The 22598-nt window shown below is 37.0% G+C and overlaps 1 pseudogene; it reads right to left on the minus strand.

Moving 5' to 3' along the window:
- Positions 1–2163: 2163 nt before the first annotated feature.
- Positions 2164–22598, minus strand: part of LOC127185228 (transcription factor A, mitochondrial-like) — a 36004-nt pseudogene continuing 15569 nt past the window's right edge.

Genomic DNA, 22598 nt, shown 5'->3' on the forward strand with positions numbered 1-22598 from the left:
TGGGTGACTTTTCAGGCAGCAACTGTCTCTGTCATCTTCTCATTTGGGAGGCTGCTAACCTGTACTCCCTGTATACTCAGGTAATCAATTTTATTCCTTCTCAAGCCTCTGATGGGGTTGAAGACCAGATAGTTAATTTTACAATTAAGCTTAGTTGTTTAGGGGCTAAAATGTTTTTAGGTCTAGATATATGTTTTAAGCTGATAAAGATGAGATATGATAGGTATTAATTTACATTCAGAATTTTAGGCTCACAAAGATAGGAAAGATGTTTTCTTCAAGGTTGCCAAATACAAATAGCCAAAACACTATGAATGTAATTCCTGATTGTTTACTGGTTCCTCTTGCTGAATGTAGTTTATTTTATTTATATGTAATAATATAAATGTATATGTAAAATAAATATAATAAAAAACCCACTATGAATGTTACATTTATATAATTCCTGATTATTTGGGGACTGGAGATATGGTTCTGTAAAATGCCTTACAAGCAGAAGGCCCTGAATTTGAGCCTCAGTACCCATGTAAAAGCCAGACAATATGGTGCATGCCTGAAATTTCAGTGCTAAGGGGATAGGCACACACTCACCACACACACACACACACACACACACACACACACACAGAGAGAGAGAGAGAGAGAGAGAGAGAGAGAGAGAGAGAGAGAGAGAGAGAGCGAGTGAGAGGAGAGAGAGAGAGAGAGAGAGAGAGAGAGAGAGAGAGAGAGAGAGAATGCACATGTTCCTTATTTTGGTGGTATTAAACATTGAACTAGGGTCCAATGATACTAGGTTATATGCTAAGGAAATGCTCTTCTACAACTGAGCTATATCACAATTACAGTAAAAGCATTTTTGCATGCGTATATGTGAGTGATTGTTTGCAAATGTGTGGGTGCATGGATGTGCACAGGTGCATATGCACAGGTCTGGCCATGTAGAAGCTAGAAGATCACATTGGATGTCTTCCTCAGTCACTCTGCCCATTACCTATTGAGTCATATTTTCTCACTGGAACTCAGGGCTCATCAATTCAGATAATTTAGTTAGCCAGCTTGCCTGGGTGAATCACCTGTCTCCACCTCTACACTAGGATTTGGAGCTTGCATTATCTCCACCCAGTGTTTATGTGGGTTCCAGAGATCTGAACTCAAAAATTCTCATGCTTATGTGATAAGTGCTTTACTTGCTGAGCCTCTTGCCTGCCGCCTAAATGCTTTTTTAAAATAAATGAATGGACTTAAAAATGTTGAAGGAGGACTAGAAAAATATGAAAATGATGTTATATCAGAGTAGAAAGATCTTAGATTTGTAAGATTTGAGCTTTCTGTCTGTACGATTTGGTCATCAGACCTTGAACGATTCCCTTCTCTTCTTTATAATAAATAGGAGCTTTGGGTTTGATTGGAAGATTCTTAATACTTCCTTCAATACTGAAAACTTTGAATCAGGATTTGACCTCATCAGATGACTCTTAAGATGGACTCAGAGTTGGAGGTTAAATATTCAACTTATTTTTATGTTTTTCTTACCCATAAGTGACAACTTTACTTAGTCTTAGTAAGGAAATGCATGATATATCAAATTTGTAGCATATTAACTTGATGTTTGGACACTGGGAATAACAACATGATCTGGATGCAATGATTACATACTGAAAGAGTGAGGCTGAAGTGGAAACAAATATATATATATCATTGAGTAGAGATGCTCTGCAAATTCAGCTGTGTAGTGAATCGCTGAAAACAAAAGACATGCATTCATACCATAGTTACAGAAAATCATATTTTCAGTCACAGTGTAACTTAAAATATATTTTGCTGTCAAATATATCTTTCAGGATTATTCACATATCATGAGGGATTAATACTTTCTCAAGGTAGAACTCAATGTGTTCTTACATTTATAAATGTCTTTTTTGACCCTCACTGAAATGTCAAAGATAAGTTTGTTGGTATTTTTCACAGTTCAAATGTCCTTGAAAACCTTGTAGCTAATAACAGAGAACAAACCAAAATGTGCAAACAATGACTGAAGTTTGTAACATTATTGAAAGCATCCCCATTTCAATAAGGCTTTCTTCTATTAAGATATATTCCCCTGTAATTCTTTCCCTGATTCAAGAAAGGAAACAGGATCTTTTAGAATGCTTAGGTTATAGGTCATGTTCTGGTCCTGAGTTTCAATGAAGTTCTCAGTTTAATGGAGCAAGTCATTTCATTATCATAACGAATTCTATCATCTTTAGCAAGATAAATTTATGCCTGCTTTTCATCTCTAGACAGGTTTTTCCAAGTCTAATTTATAGTCCTCAATTTTCCCTGAGCCGACTTGACTCATCCTTAGCATTTTGGAAGCTTTCAGATATGTAAATGTTGTGTGCTGATTGAGGTCTTTTGATTTTCCAAGCAAAATTAATTCTCTTCTTTTTTATTAGTGCTTTCTTTTTTAAACGTTTTTGCCTGACTTCTTTCTCAAAAGAATCAACTGATTTAGCCTTGGCTGTTCTAAAAACTTGCCTACAGTTTCTTTGTACACTTTCCACTCTGCCTTAAAATCAGCTTCATACACTTTTCCCACCTTCATCTGGTAGTTCCCTACAGAGGGACCCATTTTTTCTAACCAATTCTGAAAGTTTTACATCTGAGTGTTTAACTTTAAATCTGGGTAGCTGTTCTGTAGAAAATCGAAGGTATAAGCTCAAATACTTTTTGATACTTAGTTGGATGGAAAACAATTAGGGATATAGAACACTGCCTGCCCACATCTCGGCCCCAGCGCCGGAGTGCCCTTAGCATGCTCCACATTCCCTGAAACAGCACCACCTTTAGTGCCTACAAAGTGTTGGACCAGAGCTGCCTGCAGGGAGCAGTCGTTGCATGGGAACCCCAAGAGTTTGTTACCATGCCCACCACACCACTTGTTGCTTTTCTTTTCTTTTTTATTAACTTATTCAGATTACATCTCAACTGTTATCCCATCACTTGTATCTTCCCGTTACTCCCTCCTTCCCGCTTTCACCCTATTTCCCTACCCTAGGTTGCTTTTCAAGAGGATCTAAGTTCTGTCCCTAACATTAACAGCAACCAGTTCACAATTACCTGTAGTTCTAGCTCGAGGAGATCAGGTGCCCTCTTCAGGCTTCCCAAAGCAACTGCACATATGTAAACACACACACACACACACACACACACACACACACACACACACACACACACACGCACACGCACAGAGAGAGAGAGAGAGAGAGAGAGAGAGAGAGAGAGAGAGAGACAGACAGACAGAGAGAGACAGAGAGAGGAGAGAGAGGAGAGAGAGAGAGGGAGAGAGGAGGAGAGGAGAGAGAGAGAGAGAGAGAGAGAGAGAGAGAGAGAGAGAGAGAGAGAGACTAAATAAAATAAATAAATAGTCCCTTTTTTCTGAAAAGGAAAATGCAATATCCACTATTTTGTTTTCATAATAAGAAACTAGATTTAAGACTTGATACCCTATGAGAATATACAGGGGCAGGTAATCCCCCTCAGGAACAGTCATAGGGGAGGGGAATAATGGGAAAATGGGGGGGGGGGGAAATGGGAGGATACAAGGGATGGGATAAACATTGAGATGTAACAAGAACAAATTAATAATAAAAAAAAGACAAAAAAAAGACATATTAAAGTTTGACAATGAGAAGATTTCAGATAAATTGTCTTATAATTATAAGAAATCAAACAAAATATTATAAAATATATAAATATTCCATCAATAGGAAGTTTGTATGCTAACTTTTTTTTGTTTTTTGTGTTTTTGTTTTTGTTTTGTTTTTTGTTTTTTTGAGACAGGGTTTCTCTGTGTAGCCTTGATGGTCTTGGACTCATTTTGTAGACCAGGCTGGCTTCAAACTCACAGAGATCTGCCTGCCTCTGCCTCCCAAGTGCTGGGATTAAAGGCATGCACCACCACGTCCGGTTCTGTATGCTAACTTTTTATTTTACTTCTATTTATTTTCTTACATTCTTTAGTGTATGATGTGTGTGCATATGCCTACAATCATCCCTCATATCTTTGTATGTTATTAAATTTTCCCTGTCTTTAAAAGAACTATATTTTGTCTGTATTGTTCTTTATTCTATTCATCTCTCTCTTTTTCTTTTGTTTTGTTTTTGTTTCACTGACATTTTCTTGAGACAGAGTTTCTCTGTGTAGCCTTGGCTATCCTGGACTCGCTTTGTAGACCAGGCTGCCCTCAAACTCACATTGATCTGCCTGCCTCTTCCTCCCAAGTGCTAGGATTATGTGACACCATGCCCAGCTTCATTTCTTTACTATAAAGTTTCCCCATGTCTTTTCTTACATCACACTTCTTTTTCCCTTATTTGGCCATAGTATATATCAGAGTTTGACAAACTATAGCCATGGGTCAAATTCAGCTCATGGCCTCTTTTTGTAAACAGGAGTCTATTGGTACATAATCATTCCCAATTTCCTACTGCCTATTGTCTGAGTTTGTAGTACAAACAAAATCTGACTAGTTACAATAAGCACTATATGTACATTGTGTAAATCTAGAAATACTTGCTCTCTCTGGCCATTTCAGAAATATTTCAACTACTTTGATGTAGATAATAAATAAATCTTTCAAGATTGTGTTGTTGATGTTATTGATGCCTTTTCCAGGGAATGTTGAGTACGTTTATTCCATGAAGACACTTTATGAAAGACAAAAAAAAAAAAAAAAAAAAAAAAAAAAAATCCCCTTGTAGGATGAATTTGTGAAGTTCAGCAAATTAAAATTCTGTGCCCTTTCAGGCTTTTGTTGTTGTTAATGCTTGTGCCAAGATTTCACTTTCACCAGTTTAAGGCTGTCTTCTGTAATCCTCCTGCCTCATCTACTTGAGTGCTAGGAATACAACTGTGAGCTACCATACCCAGACTCACCTTTAGGCTTTAAAGCATTTGAAGAGCTCTAGTGAATCCTGCACAAAAGACATTTCTTTAATCTTAATTTGCTGGATAGTTGCAAAGTTGGCTAATCACATTTCCATTCCCTACTGTTTATATTGTTTTATTTTGACAGGCATACTACTTGTATATATTTATGTGGTACAATGAAATATTTGGACTGGACTGATACATACATCGACTAATGATAAAAATCAAGGCAATTGTTGTAAACATTAGTTTTAAACACTTAAATTTTCTTGAAGTTAACACATTAAAAACCCTCTCTTCTGGTTTTTCATAATACACAATACATTGAAAGAACTCAAAACCTCAATTGATAAAGCCTGGGACTTATTGTAGGCTCTACTTTTCCCACTACTAACAATGTGCTCTGCAAGTGCTATTTAAAATGTTATTTAGAAAATGCTAGAATATTTGCTCTACAACTGAATGAATAAGCTGTCTTATTTGTTGTTCTAAAGTAATTATCCTTCATTCAAAGGATTCTTTCTAGCCTTATTCTGGAGGCATTAATGGGAAAAGAATGAAGAATAGAAAGCATATGAAATGTCTTCCTAAATGGTGAAACATCACATAATGATTTGACATATCAGTTGGTGTGACCTAGATTCATGAGTGAAGAGGCATTGTTAAACATTAGAAGTACTATTAGACACACTTCCTCCAGGGGCATGTGAATATGCTCCTGCAATGAGGAGATGAAATGTGGTCCCTGTCACTATTACTTGCTCTGAGGAAATGTAAAGCCCTATGCTTGCAAAGTAATGGGAGAGCTGAAAAAAAGAAAAAAACAGCATAAGAAAAATTCAAGTAATCAAGATTGTTTCTTTTCCTCAAAGATGAAAAGACGAGTGGTTCACCTGGGAGTATGGGTAAGAACATAAGTTTCTGGTGGCCATTGACAAATTCCTACTGTGGCCAATAAAGAGGATTTATTCTCTATTAGGAAAGAGTCACAAAAAAGCTTCATTGTTCTCCTTATTTCTTTGATGTAAATAGGAAAAACACATGGCATTAATGGGAAATGATGTGCAAGGATAAAGTCATGTATGTAGTGCTATGAAGGCTCTGGCAAGAAGGTGCCTGCTTTCTGAATGATGGAGGATGTAATGAAGAAATGTGATTATCACAGATGTTTCCAAAAATGCTGCCTGCCAATACTTCCCAAATGGAAAACCTGTTTTATATAATGTAACAAGTTGCCTTAAGCTCTTTTTTTCTTTGTAAGTTGTTTGTAAAATAGGTCTGAAATTCCTGATATTTTTTGTTATTGTTGTTCCTTGGCTTTGAGACAAGGTTTTCCTATGTAGCTCATCTTCTTCAGCCTCTCAAGTGCTAGGATTACAGATATGCACTGACACGCCCAGATCATTCTACTAAGAAAAGTATTCTATCTATTAAATTGCAAACTGTAAAAGACAAGGTCTTTATGGTTTCTGTTACTCCCCTTGCATTCTCCATTATCCCTGGCAGCTTGGCAGTGGTACTTTTGATAGAATACCATGAGAATTCATGGGCTCCTATGCTTCTTGAAGCCTGCTTTTGGCTCAGACAAGGGCATCCACCAACAAACTTGATAATCTAAGTTCAATCCCATAGACTCATATGGTAGAGGAGAAAGCTGACTCTGCAAGTACTCACATTTGCACAGTGGTAAGCATGTACACACATGCATGTGCACATGCACATACACACACATACACAATACAATAAATGAATCAATAAATAAGTGTAATAAAAATAAACCCCTGTTAAAAATACTTAAATAGTGGTGCTAGGGATATAGCTCAGTGATAGAATGCGTCCTGAGCATGTCCTGGGCCAATCCACAGCATTCAAGAAGAAAACAGAAATACTTCAAGAACCTTAGTCCTTAATTCAGAGGCCAATATAACTGACAAAAGTTTGTTTCATTCTCATGTGTGGCTCCTGGCATTAGCGGAAGGATTCTCCTCTGCCACTTACATATTACCTCTATTAGCAATGGAATCATGTAATTATACCTGTGTATTCCTTCCATGACTCTCCAGTGAGTACAGTTTTTTTTTCCTTTGGGAGGTGGATGAAAGAAGTTAGGAGGCTTTGTGTAGAGATGTATGAAACAAAATATACTTCATGGTTAATCAAGCCCATAAAGACAAACAATATTTACTAAGAAAATAACTCATTCTGAGGGTTCACTACAACAGATGCAATCTAAGGGCTTTCCCACCATAAATTCTTAGCCTGAAAAACAAGGGAGTTTGTTTTGTGGTGAGTATTTACATAATTGATCTGAAATACACATACGATCATTTATGACCATAAATGGTTTATTTATAAGCCACATCTTTCGTCAGGAAATGGATGTAATTCTTGAGTTGTTAAAATTTTTGTCTTTCAATTCATCACTCAGGTTTGAACCAATGAAGTATAATTGTTAATGTGTATGGAAAATATTGTGTATTGTATGGATAGAAAAAGTCATTGTACCAAAAATCTTAAATTTTCTAATAATACCAATGTTATTTGCATTAGATACCATTAAGTTTGATACTGTCATTATCTATAGAATACTTAACAAGAAAGAAATTTTTGAAATTGCAGACAAAAATAATTAAAACAAAATGTAAGCCAATAATCTGGAGGCTGAAGCGGAAGGATCTAGGACTCAAGACCAGCCTAGGGTGTATAGTGAAAACCCATTAAAAGAAAACAAACAAAACCAAAATCAAAACACACACACACACACACACACACACACACACAAACCAAACAGAAAATAACTTTAAGGAGGAAGAAAAGTTTAGAAGCTAATGTGTTTTTTATATATAATTTCATATTAGTCCTGAAAGTAGCCTTAAAACACTTTTGTCTTACTTTTGTGATAAGAATTATATAATATAACTTTACCACTTTGACAACTTTTATCTGTGCAATTGTGTGGCACTGGTAACATTTAAATTGTTGGGAAACGATCACCTCTTTTCATTTCCAGAACTTTCCCATCCTGTAAAAGTTAACATGTGTATCCATTAAATCACTCCCCATTCTCTTCTTTCCTTCAATGCTGACAACTACCATTGTTCTTCCAGCTCTATGAATTTGACTGCTCTGGAGATCTCACATAAGTGGAACATGAAACTGCCTTGGCTAGAGTTTTAGTTATGGTCAGCTCACAGCTCCAGATTGCATAGTGCTTTCTCCTGCAATACTTTGACCATTGCCAGACTGTGCATGCGCACATTTCCAGAGTTTCATGAATAAATTATCCAGATTCTGCTTCAAAGGGGAACTTTAGCACTTAAGCAAGCTTGCAAAAATGAACATTTATAGAGAAAGCAATCTTCTTTTACACTAATTTTCTGTGCAGTAATATTACCCAGGTGGCTCAAAAGAGTTACTATACCTCCCTAAGTGTCCAACTTACTACTAGTGAATAACTGAGGAAGTGGAGCCCAGTCCCAGTCAATTAAGCATTTCTGCAGCAAATCATATATCTTGCTTATGTAAGTCTTACAATGCCAATGACGCTCCTCTTCAGAGGAGTTACAGCTTCCTGGATGAGCAGAGGGACTTAGAACTTCAGTATTGGTTTTTAATCTTATTCATTCCCTGACTCAGTGGTTTAGTCCTAATGAGACAGCTGAATTAGATAACATATACATACCTTGTCTTTCAGATCTAGAAGTGTTTGCAAATTTGGCTCTTCATTTTTGATTGTATCTAAAAGCTAACATTATTTCAGTTGCTATTTCTATAGCCTTAGACATGCATTAAATAATCTTCCTCCTGAGTTATTTAAACTGAAGTCTTTGTGCTGATTTTCTCATATTTTGTTGTTGTTGATCACCTAAGCCATGGAATCTCCCCATGAAGGAGCTCAGGATGTATACAATGAACAAAAAAAAAAAAAAAAAAAAACCCAATAAACTAATTTACGGAAGTATTTAATAGTCCTAGAATATGGAGTGGAGAAATGGAAGCTGGATGAAAGTGTAAAAACATAGGAATGATATATTTTGAAATATTTTACTAAATATTTTATTTTTGAACTTGTAATATTGTTGCATATTCAAAACTGAAGTTGAGAAAATCAATCAGTTGTTTTAATGAAAACTTAGCAAAAGTATTGAATGGGTAATCTGATCAGACATGATATCTAAGGCTGATAAAGAAGTGAAAAGGCAAACTCTGCCAAGACAGGGTAAGCAAGTCCTCAATAGTTCCTGCCTCAGAGATACTGGGCCAGAAGGCTGAAGATGATGCTCCAACATTATAGAGAGTTTTGGGTGACTGTTCAGGCAGCAAACTGTCTCTTTCATCTTCTCATTTGGAGCTGCTAAACTGCACTCCCAGAATACTCAGGTAATCAATTTTATTCCTTCTCAAGTCTCTGATGGGGTTGAAGACAGATAGTTTACGAGTACAATGAAGCTTAGTTGTTTAGGGTTAAGATATTTTTTTAGCTCTAGATAGATGTTTTAAGTTGATATTGAGAGTATGTGAAGGAGATTGATTTACATTCAGAATTTTAGATGCACCAAGATAGGAAAGGTATTTTTTTCAAGGCTGTCAAATACAAAGAGCTAAAACACTATGAATGTAACATTTATATAATTCCTGATTGTATCATCTTTCTTCTTGTTGTAGATAGTTTATTGTATATATGTGTAATAATATAAATGTATATGTAAAAATTTAAATTTTTTAAAAAAGAAGTAAATGCATTAAGTAAATGCAAATCAAATCCACAATAAGGTACTATATCTCAACCACAATGACTGAAATGAAAAAGAAAACATCTTTCTGAATGTATAGAACAACTAGGTGATAGTATGAAATGGCACAACCATTTGAGTAAACCAGAAGGGTTTCCTAAGGTGAAATTTCATATTGTTTTTAAATTACCAGTATTATTAGTAGGCCCAGCTAGCAATCAATTAAGACACTTACACTTGTTATATTTTAAAATAGCCTTAGTTAACCTGGGGCAGGGAAGACATTAACCCTTTAAAGTATCTCCCATAGTGGGGCAGGTATGTGATAACTGCTCTTATCCCATACCATCTGCATCTAATAACTTCTACCAAGCTACCTCCCATCCATAATCCCAAAAACTTGCTAACATTCTTCATTTGGGCTGGATTCTCCATTCAAGCTGGCCATGTGCTTCTCCATCAAATCCATGGTGACCTTCCTCTCCTCTCCTTCTCAGGACCCTCTCCTCATCTTCTTTCTCCTTTTTTTTCTTCATAGCAGTCTTTCTTCTTCCCAGGATCTGCTCTCCTCTGGACCCTTAGCCACACTTCTATGTCCTCTGCCCTGCCCAAGTGGGATGGCCTTTTATTAATCAAAAGGTGGGTCACAGAGACAGCAAGCAGTAATTAGCCTCCAACAATTTCACCTGTATGTAGACAATTTAAAAAATGCTCTATAGGGGACTGAAGATATGGCTAAATGGTTAAAAGAATGTCTTGTGCTTGCAACTAACTTGAGTTTGGTTCTCAGCACTTATGTGGTAGGTCACAATCACTCACAACTCCAGTTCTAGGGGATCCAACTCTGTCTTCTGACTTCCATGGGCATCAGACATGTATGTGGTACACATGCATACATGGAGGCAAAACACAAAAACACACATACCCTACTAAATCTAAAATAAATGCCGTAAGTGCATCTATAATACATGTCTTTAAAGCCTTTATTATATTTTCTCCAAGATACTATAGCAGATATTTATCTAAAGTTAAGCTGATAAGTATATTTTAAAAGTCATATAATAGAATACCGTATGCCACTGAGAGTTGATGACCTGTGAGTGTGAGAGGAGTGGGGAGAGAGAGAGAGAGAGAGAGAGAGAGAGAGAGAGAGAGAGAGAGAGAGAGAGAGAGAGAGAGAGAGAGAGAGAGCTAATAGCAAAAATATTGCCAAAGATTAAGCATACTTATTTAAGTTTTGTGTGTATGTGTGTGTGTGTGCAGGTGCCCTTACATGTGTGTGCATGTTTGGAAACTAGCAGTTGACTTCTGTTGTTTACTTTTATTGTTGGCTACCTTAATTATGTTTTGAAGACAGTATGGCTCACTGAACCTGGAGATCACTGTTTGTCTGGACTGTGTGTTCAATGAGCCCTAGAGATACTTATCTCGACTTTCGCCAAGTTCTGTGGAAAAGTCACATAGACATGCTGCCAGGTCTGGCTTTTTATATGGATGCTGGGAATCCAAATACAGATCCTAATGCTTGTGTAGCAAACACTTTACCCACTGAGCTATCTCTCTATTTCACAATTCAATTAGTAAAGTAAAAAGTACAAAAACCTGACCTATAGTGTCAGGAGTAAGGATACTGCTTTCCACTTCAGTGGGTATAATCCTGATGTCCTTACCATGGTTGGGATAAGCATGTGAACTGGAACCAAATATATATATATCATATAAATTATTATTTAAACACAGTGACATCTTGGAATGTTTTTATTTAAGATCAGAGAGCTTACTTGCACTTCAAGTAATCCTTTTCAAAGCAATCCTCGGTTTTCCAAAACCAAAGAACATACAGTAATAGAATGTGACAAATATTACTTTCTTTTAGAGCATCAAATATAACTCAACATCCAGTCAGAGTTCAATGAGCTGTGAGCAAGATTTCACAGGATTGTGGCAAAGTTGCTTCCAGAAACCCATAAGCACTTACTGAGCAATAAACCTGTAGATTTATGCTTACAGATTTCTGGAAGCAACTTCATCACATACTAGAATGATCCCTGTTAGGCTGCTTTTGAAAAGCAAACTTTAAAGGAGGAAAGCAGGAGTTTTAAATAAAGCTTGCTGAACTTAAGTCATCAGCTATTAAATGGTCAGAATATTGGAACTGATGATGTTAGTAAGAGGGAAATACACACAGAAACAGAAAACTGATATTCTGACCTAGAGAGTTTCACTAGTACCCAAGACCACCTGATGATGTCTGAATTATTGGCAAGGACATTGCAGCTCATGGACTACATCCCTCAGAGCTTTTCTTCCTTAGCATTCTCAGAGAGAAATGATGACTTGTCTGCTCCATATGTATGATGCTCAGCCAACCACACCAAAAGCAAAAGGGAGGCTGTCAGGCTCACTGGGAAGACAGAGCATATGTTGTTCTCATTTTCACTGTTTCCAACATTGTGCTTCCCAGTGAATAAGCAGTTGGGACAGAAATGTTGACAGAAACATGATTAAGTGATTTAAAGTTTGCCAGGATTGGCAAAACAACACCACATCTATGTCCAATATGGTAGTCACTGACCACATGTGCCTATTTAAATGCAAATTCTAATTAAAAATTCATAGCCTCAGTAGCATTAGCCACGTATTTGTTACCATACTAGATGGTTTGGGTTATGGAATATTTTTATTTTGCAGAAATCTGTTTGATAGCACAGCATTAGAGTATCTAAAGATACAGATATATACATACATACATACATACAAATATACATACAAATATACATAATATACAATAGGCTGAATCTAGCCTATTTTTATAGTTTTATTACTATTTAAAATATAAAAATATTACATCACTGTATATAATATATTATAATATACTAATATAAAATATCACCATACAAAAATATAAAAATTAGTGTAAAACTGTAAACATAGGTTGGGTTATATTACATATATTATAGTGATATTTTTACATATCACTGTATGGTTTTAGCACTACATACTGCCTTTTATTGTTTTTGCATTGTGACTTTTGAGCAATAGCTGTGCAGACTACATGGCTTCAGATCCTAAAATATTTACTTTATGGGCCTTGACACAAAGTACTTCCTTACCTCTGCTTTGGGTATATCTTTTTTTTTTTTCCTAGATTTATTTTTATTTATTTTCTGAGACAGGCTCACTATGCATCACTGGCTGGCTTGGAACTTACTATGTAAATGAGGTTGCTCTTGAACTCACAGAGATCCAACTGCCTCTGATACTATGTTTTAATGCTGTGTGTGTGTGTGTGTGTGTGTGTGTGTGTGTGTGTGTGTGTGTGTGTGTGTATGTGTGTGTGTGTTGCAATGTGAGCTGAGTACACATCTCCCCACAGGCCAGAAGAGGGCACCAGAGACCATGACCTCTAGTTACTGGTGATCATGAAATGCCTAGAATAGTTTCTGGGAACTAAACTCAAATCTTCTCAAAGAGTAGTACATCCAGGCATGGTCCTTGATTGATGCTGCAAACTCCACAGGCCCCTCTGGGCCATTTTTAATTGACCCTGTTGGTCTTCTAGGTCGTCTATATAGATGTAGCTCATGGGCAGCTCAGTCTTCATGTGAGTCCCCTAGTAACGGGAACAGGCCTGTATCTGACATGGTCTCTATTGCCTAATTTTTGATCACTTCCTCCTGATGGGACTACTTTTCCAGGACACAGGAGAAGAGGACACACTTAGTCCTGAGGCACTTGATGAGCTGGGGTGGATGAGTTGAGGGGCTCCCCTTTTCTGAGAAATAAGGGAGGGGGGAAAAGAAGGGTGGGACTGGGAGCAGAGGATGTAAAATAAATAAATAAATAAATAAATAAATTAAAAGACTAGCAGTACACCCTTAATCACTGAAACATAATCTCTCCAGCCCCTGGAATTATTATCTTCTTTTCATTCCTACCTTCCTTCCTTCTTCCTTTTGTTTTTGCTCTTTTTGGTTTTTGTTTGTTTGCTTTTGAGACAGAGACTATGTATCTCTGACTATCTTGGAACTTGCTATGTAGACAAGGTTTATCTTAAACTTACAGAGATCCACTTGCCTCTATCTTCCGTAAGCTTGAATTGAAGATATATAGCATCATTAAGCATATCATTTCAGTTTTTCCCATGGAAATATCCAAGGAATTCATAGAAATATGGAGGCATTGAATTACTTTATGAAAGAGATCACTTAGTCTATTCCTTCAGTAAGTAAACGATAACTGGAGTATGAGTTAAGCCAAGCATGGTGACATCATTATAATCTCAACAGTTGGAAGGCAGAGGCAGAAGGGTTATTGTGAGTTTGAGGCTAGTCTGATTATGTAGCGAGACTCTTAAAAGAAGAAATATAAATTAAGGCATTAAAATTCTTATTCAGTTAGAAGTAGGAAGTGATTTTGAGGGAACAAATTCAGTTCCATTATTGTTTACCTATTTTGTATTGAAGATCAGATTCACTGATGTAAGAAAAAGGAACAATACAAAATCCTGCTTGGAAAGGTTTAAGCAGAAGGAAGGGGGAATTCTTTTCCTGCTGTTTTCAGGTGTATTTTAGTAGTCACAGTGTTTAGAAGTTGGCATCTTTGAAAGCATACCCATGTATCACTGATTGTCCTGAAGATGAGGCCTTTTTGCTGGGATGGACATGATTCCCTTTCCACCCAGGGCTAGAAAGGAGTCTGAAGTTGATATGATTTTCAATTTAGTTTTCCCAGGAAGCAGATGCCAATACAAGGATTTAAGTGGACATCATTAGATTTGAGATACTGAAAATCATTGGGAAAGAATGGAAGGCAGCTGAGACAGACTGCATTAGTAAACATATATTGTTTTGAATATCTATATCTCATTCCCGTTACAGATTTCTGGGCAGAGTGTGCCACCAAGGTTTCCAGTTAAAAGGACAAGGAAGCAATGGTATTGGTTTACCAGCTCTTGTGCTCAGTGGTGGTGGGCTGGCTTACAGAAAAATCAATATCATACCACAACCTCACATTTGTCACTCTCCTGTATTAAAATATCCCAGACCTGGTGTTTCTTCAGTTACAGACTTCAGGGAGACAGATAGTCTTGGTGCAATAAGTAAGGAAAGCCTCTGAATCAGTGACTCAGTCTCCTAGAAAGGAGGCCATAGTGATGCCTTAAAGTTCTGAAGATCCTGTCAGTTTTCCACCTGATCTCAAAATACTGATGATAACAGAAGGGAAAAAAAGCTGTAAACTCTTTAATGGTTACATTTAGTCATCTATTGTTTTTAGAAGCTAGGAAAATTTATAGAGATAAGGGATTTATTTAGAGCACAGACATGGAAATTCAAGTTTGCAAATGATGATAGCTTTCTTGCTGGCAGATGTCCAAGGTGGTGTATGTGTGCCATCACATTACAGGGAGTTCATGCCTATGTCTTTACCCTCTGATTTCTCTTTCTCTCTTTTTTTTTCTTATAATGCCAGCATTGGTCAATCTTGCAGACTCTTATGAGATTATCTGATCTTAATCAGTTTTCAAAGGCTTCACCTGTAAATCACATTGTTGTCTTTGGTTTACCCTCTCCTAATACCTCACACATGTGATTACATTTAAACACATGAACCTTTGAGGAATAGACTTAAATCATGCCCACAACATAGTACAGACCATTTAACCTTTGTTAATCATTCTTTGCCAACAGAATTATGGGAATGATGTAGGAACTTAATAGATTTTCCAAGTTGGGGACTGGTTTAAACCTTTGTTTATGTTTAAATTCTCGAAATTACTGAATTTAATTTGCCCACTGTTTTAGATACATGTCTCCTCACTGTGACAGAATTCCTGATAGATGCAACTTTATGAATAGATGGTGTACTCTGGCTCACATGTTGTGGGTACAGTGAATCATATCTAGGAAGTCATGATAGCAGGAACATGAGGCAGCAGATCATTGTATTTGTATTTAGAAAGCTGAAACAGATGAATGCTGTTGCTTAGCTTATTTTCTCCTTTTTATTCATCTGAGATTGCTGCTCCTGGATTGGTGCTGGTCCATATTCAGGGTGAGTCTTCCTTGTTCTGTAATACCTTTCTGAAAACATCTTCATAGTGACATCTAAAAGTGTGTATCTATGGTGATTTAGATCCTATCAAGTTGACAATCAATACTAGCTGTGGTATTCATAAAATATGTTTCAAAGTATATAAATGTAGTAGATTGTACTATACTCAGTGGCTTCAAATAGAAGAGATGTCATATTACTTTTTTTTCAAATTTTAAATTTATTCTGACTGTCAGCAACATCAGAGTGCTGATTTACCATTTGTGTTCTAAATTGTGGTAATGTGCTGCCATGACTACTCTAATTTCTTAGGTCCAGCCATCTGAGTTGCATGCTTCTGATTCTCCCTTTGAAGACCTTGGTTGTGTGTTATGACTATATGGGTGGGCATACTTTCTAGCGTACATAAGCAAGAACCCCCAAACCCTTATCCCTCCTTCCCTTACAGAAACTCCATTTTCCCAAGATTAGCTACATCCACATCAGCCCCTCTTTTGTTCTAGATCCATAGAAAGTAAAAGCATATTACAGTCAGAGGTTTTGAGCATAAATTGAGAATTGATTTTCCATACCTCAGTCCTGTTCTGTCACCAAAAGATCTGCTCTAGGAAGTGAGTGGCCACCTGGCAGCTAACTATGCTTTCTACCACTGAACACAAAAACTTTCCTTAAAGGAAAAACCTTTAGGCTTATTTCTTTAAAAACAAACTAACAAGCAAGCAATCGAGCAAACAAGGAAGAAGAACAACAACAACAATTTTATATACTTTATAAAAGTTTTGTTTGCTTATTTAAGTTTAATTTTTTACATTCTTTTTTGGTGTGACTAATTATCACTTCTTTTCTTTTTCTTTTTAAATGGCACAAAGGAATGCACCTAGATGATGATGATGAGGATTATTATTATTATTATTATTATTATTATTATTATTATTATTATTATTATTATTATTCTCATATATTACACCCCAACCCAAGTTTCTTCTCCTCCTTCTCCTCCTAACCCCCACCCCACTTTGCTTATGTTTCTCTTCAAAAAACAGCAGGCCTCCCAGGAATATCAACTAAACATGGCAGATTAAGTTACAACAAGACTAGGCACCTGCTCTTGTATTAAGGCTGAAGAAGGCAATCCAGTAGGAGAAAAAAGGTCCCAAAATCAGACAAAACACTCGGCATGAACTATCACATGTCTTTTTAATCTTAGCAATTTTGATGGATACAAGATGGAATCTCAGAGTCATTTTGATTTGCATTTCCCTCATGGCTAAGGATGCTGAACAAATCTTTAAGTGTTTCTCTGCCACTTAAATTTACCCTGTTGAGAATTTTCTGTTTAGATCTGTACCTCATTTTTAGTTGGATTATTTAGTTTATTGATTTCTTGTTTTGTTTTTCTTTTTTTTTTTAATTTTTTTTGGTTTTTCGAGACAGGATTTCTATGTGTAGCCTTGGCCATCCTGGACTCACTTTATTGACCAGGCTGGCCTCGAACTCACAGAGATCTGCCTGCCTCTGCCTCCCAAGTGCTGGGATTAAAGGTGTGCGCCACCACGCCCGGCTGATTTCTTGATACTTGAGTTCTTTACATATTTTTGAAATTATCCCTCTGTCAGATGTGGGGTTGCTGAAGATTTTTCCCATTCTGTAGACTGTTGTTTTGATGGTTCCCTTTGTCTTACAGAAGCTTTTCACTTTCAAGAGGTCCCATTTATTAATTGTTGGTCTTTTTAAAAATATTATTTTTACATATACATTTGTATTATTACACATAAATAAAATAAACTACATACAGCAAGAAGAACCACAAAACAATCAGGAATTATATTAATGTTACATTCATAGTGTTTTAGCTATTTATATTTGACAGCCTTGAAGGAAACATCTTTCCTATCTTGGTGAGTCTAAAATTCTGAATGTAAATCAGTATCTATCATATCTCATCTCTAGTAACTTAAAACATCTATCTAGACCTAAAAACATCCTAACCCCTAAACAACTAAGCTCAATTGTAAAACTAAACTATCTGGTCTTCAACCAGATCAGAGACATGAGAAAATTAATTATCTGAGTAGACAGGAAGTGCAGTTTAGCAGCTTCCAAAGGTCTTAGTGGCTATTGGTATTCTGTTCAGAAAGTTTTCTCCTTTGCTAAGGCTGTTCGCCACTCTCTTGTCTATCAGGTTCAGTGTATCAGTTTTATGTTGAGGTCTTTGATCTACTTGGACTGGGGCTTTGTGCAGGGTGGTAGATACGGATCTATTTGAATTCTTGTACATGCCAACCTCCAGTTAGAATAGCACCATTTGTTGAAGGTGCTTTCTTTTTTCCCATTGTTTAATTTTGGCTCCTTGTTAAAAAAAAAAAAAAAAAAAAACATCAGTTGTTCATAGGTGTGTGGATTTACATCTGGGTCTTCAATTTGATTCCATTGATCATCAAGTCTGTTTTTATGCCAACAGTGTGTGGTTTTTATTACTATATCTCTGTATTATAGCTTGAAACCAGGAATAGTAACACATTTTAATTAAGAAGATTACATCACTTCTCTCCTTTTCTTTCCTTCACTTTTCTCCCTCCACCTCCTCCCAGGACTCCAATCTCCAACCTCTCCTATGTACTCCCATTCTCAAGTTGATAGCCCCTAACTCTTTGATTATTGTTGTTATATATTGATATATGTACGCAATCACACATAAACACAACCGGTTGAGTCCAGTTTTTACTGTTTCTGTATGTATAGTTTCAGGGCTGACCCCTTTGTATTGGATGAAACCAATTAGGGGTTTCATTCTTGGGAGATGCTAATTCATTTTCCTACAGACATTTGTTGCCTGTAGTACTTTATATAGGGTGGGACCCCACAAAAATTTTCTCCTTCCCTTTTAACATATCTAATGATATTGCTATTATTACATGCTTCCTGGTATACTACTTCTTACAAACTTTCTGACACATGTCTGTGCTGTTTTCTGAGCTATAGATACAGAAGGTGCAATATAGATGTGTCCATTGAGGCTGAGGATAGCCACAGTATATTGATCTGCATTGTATCCATCCAGTTGTAGATTTCTGTGATGGTCTCCATTTGCTGAAAAATGAAGATTCTTTGGTGAGGGCTGGTAGTTGCACTTATCTTTGAGTATAGTGATAAGGTTTAGAATGTAATATGGAATTATATTGGTATAGAAAAATGGCAGTATGGATTCTTTTAAAATGTTCATGGCCTTTCTAGCCCTGAGAAGTTGGCTAGGTTTCTAGTCTAGTACCGGGCATGATTTCACATTTCTATCCATAGTTCTGTTACAGAAAGATGAACAGTTCTAGGTCCCAAATATATAAGATAACTAGATCTTATTAACATAAAGTGCTTCCACAACAAGAAAATTTGCTCAACCATGTTCATAGCAGCCTTATTCATAATAGCCAGAACATGGAAACAGCCTAAGTGTCCATCAGCAGAAGAATAGATAAAGAAACTGTGGTACATATACACTATGGAATACTACTCAGCTATTAAAAACAAGGAATTCCAGAAATTTGTGGATAAATGGATTGAGCTAGAAATGATCATAATGAGTGAGTTAACCCAGAAGCAGAAAGAATCAAATGGTATATACTCACTTATATCTGCATACTAGCCCAAGGGGCATGTCCCACGAAAGCCTTCACTTACCAGGAAACTGGGACAGAGGGGAAGGCATCCTATTGGGACTCTAAATGAGAGACGCATGGGAGAACAGCAAAATAAAAGGATCCAGAGGGTCCTAGAAACCTACAAGTAGAACAATATGATAGGCAGATTTGGGCCCAGGGGTCCCACTCAAACTAAGGCACCAGCCAAGGACAATACAGGAGGTAAACTTTAAACCCCTTCCCAGATCTAGCCAATGGTCAGAATATTCTCCACAGTTGAGTGGAGAGTGTGATATGACTTTCTCACGTACTATGGTGCCTCACATTTGACCATATCCCCTGGAGGGGGAGACCTGGTGGCACTCAGAGGAAGGACAGCAGGTAGCCAAGAAGAGACTTGATACCCTATGAGAATATATAGGGGGAGGTAATCCCCCTCAGGAACAGTCATAGGGGAGGGGAATAATGGGAAAATGGGGGGGGGGAGGAATGGGAGGATACAAGGGATGGGATAAACATTGAGATGTAACAAGAATAAATTAATAAAAAAAACAGTATAGAAAAAAATACAGTGCTTCATATTTAAAAGAGTAATTTTTACATGGTGATATTTAATTTTGAACTTCACATATTAAAGCAAGTATTATGATTACCATTTTACAGGCCAGAATGCAAAACTCAGAAATGACCATTGGCTTGAGCTCAAATGGCAAGAATGAACTTCAAATTAGCACTAGTCATGTAGGCAAATCCTGTCTATCTTTTTTTTTCATATAAAAAGAAGTGTATTGTGTGTTAGTGTTTCTAGAATAATAGAGCTGGTAGAAGATATAATTATTAGGAAGGACTCACTAGATTGATTTGTATCAGATACCTAAAAGTTCTGCAATAGCTGTGTGCAGAATGAAGAGCCATGAGTATCTATAGCTAGCCACTTAGTCCAGGAAGGTCTAACCTTCAGAACCAAAAGGTTCTACGATGCAACTATAGTCAGAGGTTGAAGAATTGGCACCCGCAAGTATAGACACAGTTACAAGTTTGTATTGAAGGGCTGAAATATTTAGAGTCTAATGGCAGCAGCATGAATGCACTTACACATGTGTGTGGTGTGCATGCAGAAGCTCATCTCTTCTGCTTTTCATTCCATCTAGTCCACAGCCCATTGGACAATGCTACTCACAATCAGAATGGGTCTTCCCACTCAGTCTGCTGAATGTTATTCCTCTCCTTTTTGGAAATAGCCTCCCAGACATATCCAGCCATGTGCTTTATCGGTTTTAGGCATATTTCAACCCTTCAAAATGACACACACAGACTGACCATCATACACTGTATCTCATTTTACTGATTCATATGCTTTATCTGTCTGCTTTCTTGATTCAGTTATAGAGTTGAACAGCTGTGGAGATTTATTTACCATGTCTGTATTGGTTTATATCTGCCTACTCTTCCAATCATTCTGTTGGTCCATCCACAGTACTCTATTTAACTGAGAAAAGTGCACAGTTCCAAGACTCAGATTTTACTAGGAACCAGAAGGTAAGAGATGTGAATAAAGTGGCAGATGATGCAGTAGCCAAGCACATGTGGTGTGTGTATCTTGGGACCATAGTGAACTGGAGGGAGCATATGCATCTATGTGAGATGTGTTCATCTATATCTCTGGGACTGGGCACATCAAGGTTTCCTATTTAGTAAGGCACATTGATTTTTCAAAACAAGCTCTGTTTTCATTGCGAAATGTGAGAGATGTTTGTAGACAATTAAAACTAAATAAATTACAATAATCTATGAGGGCTCATGATTACATGTCTGTGAAATATTTTCTTTACTTCTGTACTATGTAGATTTTGAGTAGGTTGCCACAGCCATCTGTAAGAAGATGAAACAATCTTGAGATTTAGGATGTTCCCAAATTAACTGAAATACATACTGTTAGGTAACAAAGCAAGCCCCAAAATGGCAGTGCTGCTGACAATGTCCTAAGATGGCAGCCTGGATCTGATGCAAGCCATATTTTTAACAGGTAAACTGAAAGACTCTTATTGGGTAAACGAAACCTAAATAGCATTTCTCAGAATGATTATAATTCAGATTTCTGTTTTTCAGGAAAGCCACTCCTTCCCTTTTCTGATCCCAATGGTCAACTACTGTGGAAAAAGTACATTTAGTTCTAGATTAACCTAAACAGCCTGCTCACCTCAAAGACTATCATATAAAATTTGTTTGCTTTCCAATTGAGCTACTGTTCTACTCTATAGTTTGCTCCCCAATAACTTTTTTCTTCTTTTAAAAGATTATTTTAAGGATTTATTTATTAGGTGTACAGTGCTCTGCCTGCATGTACACCTGCAGGTCAGAAGAGGGCATCAAATCACATTATAGATGGTTGTGAGCCACCATGTGGTTGCTGGGAATTGAACTCAGGACCTCTGGAGGAGCAGTCAGTACCCTTAACCTCTGAACCATCTCTCCAGCGTTTTAAAAAATTATTTAAGTAATTTATTCAGATTACATCTCATATTTTATCCCCTCACTTGTATCTTCCCATTCCCCCTCCCTCCCTCCTCCATCGTATTCCTCTCCCCTAGGTCTGTGACAGAAGGTGACCTTGTCCCTCACTATAAGATCACAACCTGTTAGGTCTCTTTCTAGTATCCTGCTTACTCTTCCTCTGAGTGTCACCAGGTCTTCCCACCAAGGAGAAGTGGTCAAATAGAAGAAGGCACAAGAGTCAGAGTCTCTCCCTGCTCTCCACAAAATAGTGGAGAATGCGGTGTCCATTGGCTAGTTCTCGATAGGGGTTCTAGGTTTCCTGCATGCATTGTCCTTGGTTGGTACAATAGTTTGAGCTGACCCACCTGGGTCCAGAGCTACCAACTTTAATGATCTTCTTGTAGGTTTATAGGATCCTCTGTATCCTTCTATTTCCCCATTCTTCTTTACCTCTCTCACCTAGAGTCCCAATAGGAAGTTACAGTATCTATCCCAATCTCTGGATATTCTCTGAGTTAAGTATTAAGCATGAAATTATATTTCAATGTCCCTGTGGGCAAATACACAGAGAAGTATGTTCTAGAGATTTAAAAGATACCATTTGGCCCCTCTAGGAAGTAGCAGCAAGGTGTATGTTGGGGGATGGGAGAAAGATATGAAGACATAGCTTAACTAAAAAGAAATCACAAAATCCAGCTGCTACTAATAATTGAATAATCACTCTTTTGATTTGTGTTGTTTTGGTGAGCCCCAGAATAGCAGTTT

Source organism: Acomys russatus, chromosome X (assembly GCF_903995435.1).
Source record: "Acomys russatus chromosome X, mAcoRus1.1, whole genome shotgun sequence".
Taxonomy (NCBI): Eukaryota; Metazoa; Chordata; class Mammalia; order Rodentia; family Muridae; genus Acomys; species Acomys russatus.